We start from the raw sequence: 10,551 nt of genomic DNA on the forward strand, positions 1-10,551 counted from the left end.
ACTCGAGTACACAATTCACCCCGCGTTATACGGAAACCAATAATACAAAAGCAAGGATAAATCACTATTTTATTTTAATTTTTCTTGAAATAAAGAATTCTGATAAGAATATGTTCAAAAAATGTAAACAAATTTAATAAATTGAAACTCAATATATGTGGATATGATTAGAAACAATTAAACAAAAACTAAGTGAAAAAACTGTTTTCAACCAAAAATACAAACGTATGGCACTACGAAAACTATATCATATCTGTCGTACACAGTTTTGATATAAGTCTAGCATACGTACATAATTATATTGTAAAAGATAAAGTAGTACATAATAAAACCTTTAGTAAAACCTTTCACAACAATAACTAGTTCATTCATAAATTGCGCTGATCGAAAATATGGGTTGTTGAACTAAAACCGTCTTATAGAAGTACCGTGTTATCAGGGCCTTATGGCAATTTCGGCGCCGTGTAGTATGGAAGTCGAATTTTCAGTATAACGCGTTAGGAAGCGTTTAATCATCACGTGAAGTTTTTAGGGAGTGAGGGTTGTAATAAGATATCACGTGTATTTATTTTATAACTGATTTTTTTCAAATCAAACATTTTCATAAAAAAATTAAAAATTTTACAGTTATCACGTAAATAAAAATACACGTGATGTTGGGTGGGAGAGGTAGGGTAATTTTGAATATCCCCATGCATCACCAAGGGGGATGAGGAGTACAAAAATCCTTAAAAACTTGCTCAAGTAATTAATGGACGCCCCCTTATAGAAAAATTGGCTGTACATTTCGTTTACCTCAGCCACCAGTGCCACCATATCGAATTTTGATAATCAAATACATAATAGGATTACCCAAAAGATAAGAAGAACTCACTTCTCCTACCCAATATTCATATATGTATAGATAATAAAAACTTTAATATCTAATATTCTTAACAAAAGTTCTCTTTAATATTGAATATGCTTTTAGTAGACATCTTCAGAACTGTGTCTTTTAGTTCTGCTGGATTAAATTCTCTGTGTGAGAATTGATCTTCATGCAGGTGCAGTTCCTTGAATATTCGGCGTTCTTACAGTATAATGCCATTAGCACGATATCAATGAAAAACGCAGCGAAATTTTCAAGCACTTTAGAGCAAGGATGAAAAAATAACACATTTTGCACTTTTTGGAAAGATATTTAATAAAACTCAGTATTAGTAGTATCTTCAATATCTTCAGTATCAAATATTTAAAATGAAACTATTAAATATATGATACTAATATGAAAACTAACTATTTTTTTCGAACATACTATTCGTTTAGTTGTACTCTAAAAATATAAAAAAAAATCTGGAACTTGTTTATGATCATTGCCATTACGCTAGCTTTAATATATTTTCATATTCAATATTTTATTTCTAGTACTCGCATTTTTTTTAATTACAATATTTATTACAACTGTTAAATAGTTAACATCTAGCAATATTGATAAATAATACCATAAATTTAAATAAATAAGAGTGCAAAGGATAGAATTTACATGAAAATAATATCCGTAGTATAGTACTCCAATAATATTTTATTAAATTGAAGCGATTGAGAAAAACTAAAAATAATGATATATTTTCTGTGAAACGTTTATAAACAAGTAGATTACTTTAGGCTCATAAATAACAAAATTTGAATAATAATACAATTTACATATATTCCATAGATGGTAATAGTATTATTACTTTTAGCTTTTAGTAGTTTTGAAAGTTATATTATTTAAGTATTAATAATAAATAATATAATAATAAATAGATTTTCAAAGCCCGGTAAAATAGATGTTCATCTTAGTAATAAATAGATTTTCAGAAAATATAGAGGGCATCGGTGCAAATGGGGAACAACTTGAACATTTATTATATTAAAATAAATGTATATTTCTATGAAATTTTCATTCTAATATACCTATGCTAAACTAGTTCAAAAATATTCATTATTTTATCAATTTTACTCATTTTGTTTAATTTTGCTTCTCTTACAAGTCATAAAAAATATGTTCATTATCTATCTCTCACAAATTTAGAATTTTGGAATTTACCAAGAACTTGTGCTAAACGAAAACATTTGAGTGAGTTAGCAATTATAGAATAATTTTCGGTTTTCATTTTTTTTAATTATTATTTTTTTAAGTATATTACCATATTACAATCCGTCAACATCTAAATTGCGTCAACTTGTGATGAAACTTGGCAACACTTTATAGTACATTTATTTAAATCAGGGCCTCTCAAAGTCGACCGATTAAAAAAAACTTTATAGTTTAACCATAAGTTTTAATTTTTGAAAATTTGGAAAAAGTGTGTTATAAATTAAATATCGTTGTTTGTGCTTCACTTAGTTATAAAATTTATTAAAACTCTTTTTCAGTTAACTCAGGTTGTTGGGTTATAATTTAACTCTTGTAGTTGTGGACTGTATTAAGCACTTGTTTGTTTGTGTATTATGTATTTATTGCAGTTTTTATTACAATCACTGATTTGCCACTAAGTTACTATGAAAGAAGATATAATTATTGATTATTTATTAAACATATGTTGTTTTGCGGACTTTACTTTTAAAATAAACAATTAGTCCTATCAAACCCCCTCTACCTATATACTCTAGCAACCAACCCGTGTAAAACTCAGAGCCATGAAGGTTGTCACCTTCATGGCCAATATAATAAAACGAAAATACGTCCAAACAATCGTAAAAATTCGAACTTAAAACTTAATCAAATTTAAATCGAAATCATTAAAATTAGAATGTTATATTACAAAATATTAGATATTATTATACACTTATTGATTAAAGACTAATATACTCTTTACATAATTAAACAAAAAAATTCTGCAAAAATTCGAATAACTTATAGCAGATATCTAAGAACAATATTCTCATAAATCTAGATACCAATTTTTATCAACATTATTGTTTGTAATCAGAAAGTCAAAGTTTATTAAATAATTTAACCATATGAGACCACGTACTACCAGAATAAAGAAAACCACGTCAGTCGAGTTAATCTCACATAAATCACAAAATAATTTAATTAACTGAAACCTCTCCGAGCAAACAGGAGTCCCGCGACAGGTGTGTGTACAGAAAGAAGTAATGAAAAGTCTGCATGCGGAGAGCGTGCATAATTTTCCCCAGAAAATGTCTAGACTTTGTTTACCCGGACGCGCTAATTATTCGAATGGAATTTTACGCGCGATAAAACCTGCAGGACAGCTAATGAATTCTATTCAGCGGCCAGAATTACATTTCAGTCTAATGTGATTACATATGGAGGCTCTGCGGCGCTCGGAAAATGCAGTTACTGAAATTTATATAGGTGTATGATATAATAGAACAAAAGTAAACATGATAATCAGATGCATTCCGTATACAGAAAACATTGCATTGAGCACGAACGAAGGTTTTGTTTTCTACAGCGTTATAAATGTTGTTATAAAATTGCTGTTTAAATAGGATTTGAGATAATAATAGATGCCTACATATATTTATAGTACATGATAGTTAATATAGTACTATGCAAATGCGCGGTCTAAGCTTGAATATGGATCATTTATGCGGTATCGTCATCATATCAATGTGTTATCTGTCTAATAATTGTATTTTCAAGTCCTTTTGAAACTAATGTGTGCGTAATCTGTTTTTTTATTTATTTTTTATAACCAATCTGAACCTTGGGTTCAATGAGGTTATTTGCTGACGGGTACAGGGCTTTTTGAAATTCCCCCAGTGGGGAATTTACTTACATAAATATATTAATATTGATTGTTAGTTTATTAAATCTTGCGGCCACTATCTTTTTAATCTTGTTATAGGTACTTGTTTTAGCAGGTTTTTTATTAGAGTGTTTGGATTATGCGCTCCTTTGATGATATTTCATACTTCTCTCCTTGATAACTTTCTGTACATATTTGATGTTTAGGTCACTATCTGTTTAAATGGAATAAAAAAACACGATGCGATCCAAAAATAATTTACATCTGAGAAATCTTGAATTCGTTTAGCAAAACCAATGCCAAGCCGAGACAAAATCTGAATTTTATCAATTGCTTTCTAAACATAGTATTACTAACCCTCATTCTGAATAATATTATCATAATTTTAATTGTGTTATTTCTACGCAATATTTGCTGTTTCAATCAGAACTATTATCTTAACCAACTAACTGTAATTGACAAATATACTCGTAATGGAGAAATGGCAGGTATTAATGAATAAAGGTTATTAATGAATAATCGAAACATACTCTCAAATATAAAGTTATTTAGAATATTATAAAGATGTACCGATTTAAAATAAATAGTTTCAACAAACAATATTTTGCCTTTATTTCGATGACACAAAATTATAGGAATAGTTTAACGAAAGCGCCACAGTAAATGGTTAATCAGATAAATATAAAACTTAAATCTGAATGCAAATTTAGATTGGCTTTTCAACAAGGATAAGTTACAACGATGGTATTTTCAAATTATGGATGAAATTCAAATATTTAAATAATTAGATTACAAACTAATTTTCTTCATAATCATTTGCAATTAAATTTTATTAGAGCACAAACCACTTTCACAAATTTAATACTAGAAAATTTGTGTAATTCGAACTACTATATGTTTGAAAATGTAAATATGCATTCAATTTAAAATTATAAATGATTATAGATATTCTACAGATATATATATATATATATATATATATATATATATATATATATATATATGAAATTGTGACTGGTTTTGTGCCGCTATTCAGATTAAGGAACCGATTCTGCTGCATAACAAAAAAATGTTATGGCAAGGCCATGTTATAAAGAACTTTCCATAGTAATATTGACAAAAACCATGCGGTTGGTGTTCAGTCAGACGTAGTTCTCAGGTTTTCATATAGAAAATCTAACCTAAAAACCGAACAAATGTCAAAAAAACGATCTTAGATAACAGTGTGTTTCTGATACAGCCATGATCACTTTGTTATTTTGCTGTAAGTTGAACATTAGTAATGCTAATTTTATACTAATTTTATATACATTGATATTTTTGGAATAAAATAAACTAGCAGGAATAAACAGCTTTAGTATTAAATTTATATAACTCATGTTTTTCACAATCTTAATAGATGTTGTGCATCAGTTTGTTTATACCAGCCACATGGGCGTTCGTTGTTCTTAGCTATTATCATTTTATAGATGTAAAGAAAAACATTTATGATAATTATTATAGATATGTGTATAAGTAATATTAATTAGTAATAAGTATTAAGACAAAATACCATTCACTTAGGTACTTTGATCAGAATATTCGAGTGACAAATCATCATAATTTCAATTATTGTTAATTATGATTATTCACTATATTTGTCCAAATCAATGTAGTTATAACTTTTGACAAAAAATATTTCATGTATATCTAATATTACTTCAGTGTTAATTTATTAAAATATTGATTTATTATTTTATTTAAGTGCTACGCGTTTTATTCAGATGAATTCTATTACTATTTCCTTTTTTCCTTTGAACATACAATTTATCAATAAGTACGAGTGTTACATCACAACACGTATTTGTGTAGAGTATATTTTAGTATTCTTTGTTCCCTCATTTTCCGGAAGACCTTTTTGGCCTATTAGACAAGCGCCGGCTCCGCTTTTCCGGTTCACGAGAGATCATCTTTATCACGAAGAGAATGAAATAAGACTCTCACTATTTGTAAAGGAAACGCGTCTTCGAGGGCAAGAAATTTTTGATAGAGGAAACTACTCTTTCATTATACAAAACGAACACACACGCATTATATATATATATATATATATATATATACTCGTATATATATATATATTACATGTATTACATATTACAAGTATTACATATAGTCGATTAAAGTTCTTCATTCAATCGGTGAGTTCCGACAAAAAAATATTAGCACAACACCACTGGTTTTATCAAAGTCGTTTTTAATTTAGTTACAAATAGAGGTGTATGAACTGAAATATTAATTACAATACAGTAGTGTATTTCAAATTTCACATATGTTACTTTATTATTAAGACCGAAAAGTGTCTGATGCCCGGTTATTTCGGATATGAGTTGGACTTGTTTCGGACATAGCGGGCGTTAGTCGAATAAAATAAATAATTTAAGACATTCATATAATGGAAATTGATTGTAGCGAAAGAACCAATTCTATAAATACAAGAGCATGAGAACTGCAAAAAAATGTAATATTTTAATAATTCGATGAATTGTTTGCCATCTAAGGCAAAAATATAAGCCGTTTGATCGCTTGTAAATTTTTACAATCCAACATTTATTAGTAATTTTTTTAAATCATTGTTTTATTGACATTTATTTATTGGTAAATTAAATGACAATTTATAGCAAAAGAGTTACCTTGATATTTCAATAGACTTATTGTCTAAATTTCAGCCTACAATATGAGATTTGTATGCATATTCAAAGAAACTTTGATATTTTAAAAATCTGATGAAGGTGCTGTGGAATTGATGATCACTCAATTATTGATTAACCTGGTAGTAGATTAAAAAATTGTACTCCTAGACTAGTAATTCCCAACGTGGGGCACACGCACCACAGAAAAATCCATTTTTAAATTCAAGGGGGGAAGCAAATTAAAAAATTACACGACTTTAATCCACTTGCTTTGGGTGATTTGAATGTAATTTGTAAATACTGTTAAAAATTCGTTAAATATATTATAATCATTGTTTAGTTTAAGTGAGCACAGGTTGCATGTGCAAATCATATAATTTTTCCATATATATTTCTTAGGTAAATACGCATCAATACATACGCATTATAAATTAAATCTTATATTCATTCGCATTTCTTATACGCTAACACCTACATCATAGGTTCCTATTCGTGTATTTTTATAGCCTTACATATGCCTATACGTTGCATTCTATACTACACGCCTTACATCGATACCATACGCTATATTTCATCACATACTCTCAAATCCCTACATTGTATACCGAATACACCTAACGTATATATACTATATATCCTATTACCTATAATTTTCCTTACACGATACATTAACCCTACCGAGAATCGAACCCGGGTCCGCCGCGTGGCACGCGACAACCTTACCCACTAGACCACCGCAACGCTACAATCAACCGTCTTTTTTCGCGTGTCGTCGCGCCACCTTAGTATTAATTACCTAATTAATTAGAAAATGACCCGCGGAAACAACAGTGCGTCCCATATTATATTATTAATGGGGGTACCCGATAGGGTAATGGTTAAGGCGCGCGACCGCCACGCGAAAGTCCCGGGTTCAATTCCCGGTATAGGCAATAGATAGGTAGAGATAATACATAGGGCGTAAGGTAAACCTATATAATATAGGTAAATATATAAATTAGACAGTAATATTTATAAGAAGTAAAAAGTATGTAGGTATATAATAAGTTATAATAATGACGGTGTAGGTATCTCACGGTATGATTGATAATAGATATCAATATATACAATAAATATAGTAAGATAGGTAATAGGTTATCTATCGTATTATTAGGTTAAGTCTTATAAAGTATTGTAATAAATCTTGAGTGCATTTATATCATAATAAATACCTGTAAGTATTAATGATAATAACAAATAATACCACAATAAATATAATTAATGTTATTAAAGAATGTAAATTATGTACTCAATGATTCCCTCATACTTGTACAATTTAATTTATAGACTAGCTGTATATAATAGAGTTAATTATATAAGAAGTCAATATATTAGATTCGTGAATTCTTATCGAAATATATCAAATTTTTTTAACCGGATTTTAAATTTTAGCGTTCCGACAAAAAAAATATTAGCACAACACCACTGTATATAGGTATCCAAGAGTCTATACATACTACAGTTCCATAGCAAAGTTGCGTATATATTATTAATAAATCTATTTATTATTTCATGGCAACAAGTGTTTTTTTATTTATAAGTTAGATGAATTACTTACGAGTTATATAAAAATAAAGAAATATATATAGCCTTCTCGTATCACGTAGTTCATACCACAAGTGACTTCAGAGAAGCGCAAAAACATTTTTCAATTCAACTTCCAACATATCTACGGTTTCACGCAGCTTCTTGAAGCTTGTATATGTGCATCTGCCGTTTCTAGATGTCAAAGAGAGGCGCCTCATTCATTATTTATTACGTACTTCTCGACACCTAAACTTGAAAGCTCGCGTTTCCCGGAACCGGGAAGCCGAGAAAAGCGTGTCTCCCGACGATTCAGAGTCCCTTTTACAAATGGCCAATTTGTGAAGAAACTTAATTTGTTAATTGGACGCTCTTTCCAGTTCCAGAGCATTACGTTTTGACGTATTTTATTGGATATCTATAGGAAAAGCACAAATCGAATCGGGTATTGCAAACATTGAGAATTGTTGCCGGTTATTTATGTATATTAATGAACATATGAGTAATATTTCATATTTTTGAGTAGAAATTGGAACTCATGAGCTATTGTGATGATCAGAGCTTGTGATGATTGTTCATATATTGTTATTCTATTCTATTAAATATATTTAAAGTTCTTTGGGTGTATGGATGAGAACTCCATCTGCACGATTATTCGAATTTTGAAAATAATTTTTGGAGTTTGTTAAGGAAAATTTTTAAGATGTAAATGATTATAAAAAGATAGTAATATGGCAGGAATATTATATATTAAATAAAATATGTCAGTGTTTGACATTGAAAAGATTTTGGCATATAAAAATTGTCACCTGCCAGAAATGTCAATTTACTTGAATTTTGAATATAAGTTGAACTATGAGTTTAGCAATATTAATACTTAGAATTATTCTAATTTTCAAAATTTAGATTATTCTAATTAGAATTTAATATATGCATGCATAATATTAAATGGCATGACTATGAATCAGAAAAATGTAGTGTCTCCATTATTATTGTCGAATAGCAGCTGTGAAGTGCCAAAAATTAAAGTAATATAATGTGCAATATATATTTGGCAGATGAACTTTACTTTATTAAATCATTATTCACTTTTCGTAAGGTAAGTTATAGTAATGGGCCGAAAATCAAAAATGAAAATTTTTGCGTATCATCATCTTTTAGAAGTTTTTGAACATTTTGGCATACTCCAGAAAAAAATCATGTGCGTGTGTGTGTGTTTTCGGGCGCACGGATCAACCGACTTGAATGACCCAAAAAACATTTGATTTTTATTGATAGGGAGATGTGCTGATTAGTTTTTGGTAAAAAATGGAAATCGAGTTTTTGAAGGAACTGAGTATCTGATTTACATGATTTAAAAACAATTGACATTTTAATGACTAGGAGAAGTGATGGTTGGTTTTTGGTAAAGGTAGGTCCAGCCATTTCCAGGATACCGAGCTAAATGTACCAAAAATGGCAGTTTTTGAGAGAACTAAGCATCCGATTTGAATGATTCTCCTTATGTTTACAAAACAATTGATTTGGAATTAAAATTATCTTAATTTTTTTTTAAGTAATGTTTTTTTGTATATCAAAAATCATTCAGATTTTGTATAGCAAAAATCATTCAGATTTAATTCTGCCTAAAGTTCTAAATATTATAATTCTTATAAATTTATATTTCTTATAAATATTTTACAATGTTACAGTATTAATCTTAATTTTATTTTAATTGTTTTATTTCAAATGTAATATCTTTGTGAAATCAACTAAAAATCGTACCTTCTATCGAAACAATTTGTGATTTGAATTTGAACTTTGAATTTCACACCATCTTTCACAAAACATGAAAAATCTTACCAGTGATTAAAATGTATACGATTCTAACCTCAATCAAGTTTACCAATTAAATAACAAGCTGTCTAATACTTTCCTTGCGCGTTCTTTACATAAAACAAAACCAATTTACGATCAAGATTCCAACTTTCGGAATATGTAATACCGTAATAGTCTATGAAAATTTCATGTTTTACTATAGGTGTTGCATAAATTTAATTAGACCGCTATTTTAATCTAATAATAATATTACGCTGCGTATCAAACGACTGCGAATGCCAATTAAGTTCGCCTCAAATATTCATTAACGTTTGTGCGTTCTATTCGTTTCGTAACCGAATTATCATTGCGATCCTCCATACATCCCGTGTAATTTAATCTAATTTATAACACTGCACGTTTATGTGACATTAATTCTAGTTCGATTCATTTATCAATGTTATTTATTGTGCGAGCCAAAACGGTTCAATTGCGCATATGTCACTTCGATACAAAACACGCGAATTTGGATACGCGCGTTTAACTGGAATCATTTTGATAATGCTAGGTTTTTGCATATGTAAAATTAAACAAATTTCAATTTTTCTTAAAATTATTATTAATTGGTAAATTAAATTATTTTTATAATTTAATTAACACAATAATTACCATTTCAGTCATATCACGCCATGTCAGTGTCTAAAGCTGAGAAGTTTCTACATGAGCCCTGTCAGACATATGTCTGATTTGATACATTAAGGGGCCGATTCTGCCGTAAA

The sequence above is a fragment of the Ctenocephalides felis genome, unplaced genomic scaffold, assembly GCF_003426905.1.
Source record: "Ctenocephalides felis isolate EL2017-DRISC unplaced genomic scaffold, ASM342690v1 CF-g0.4_SCAFFOLD_00845, whole genome shotgun sequence".
In the NCBI taxonomy this organism is placed as follows: domain Eukaryota; kingdom Metazoa; phylum Arthropoda; class Insecta; order Siphonaptera; family Pulicidae; genus Ctenocephalides; species Ctenocephalides felis.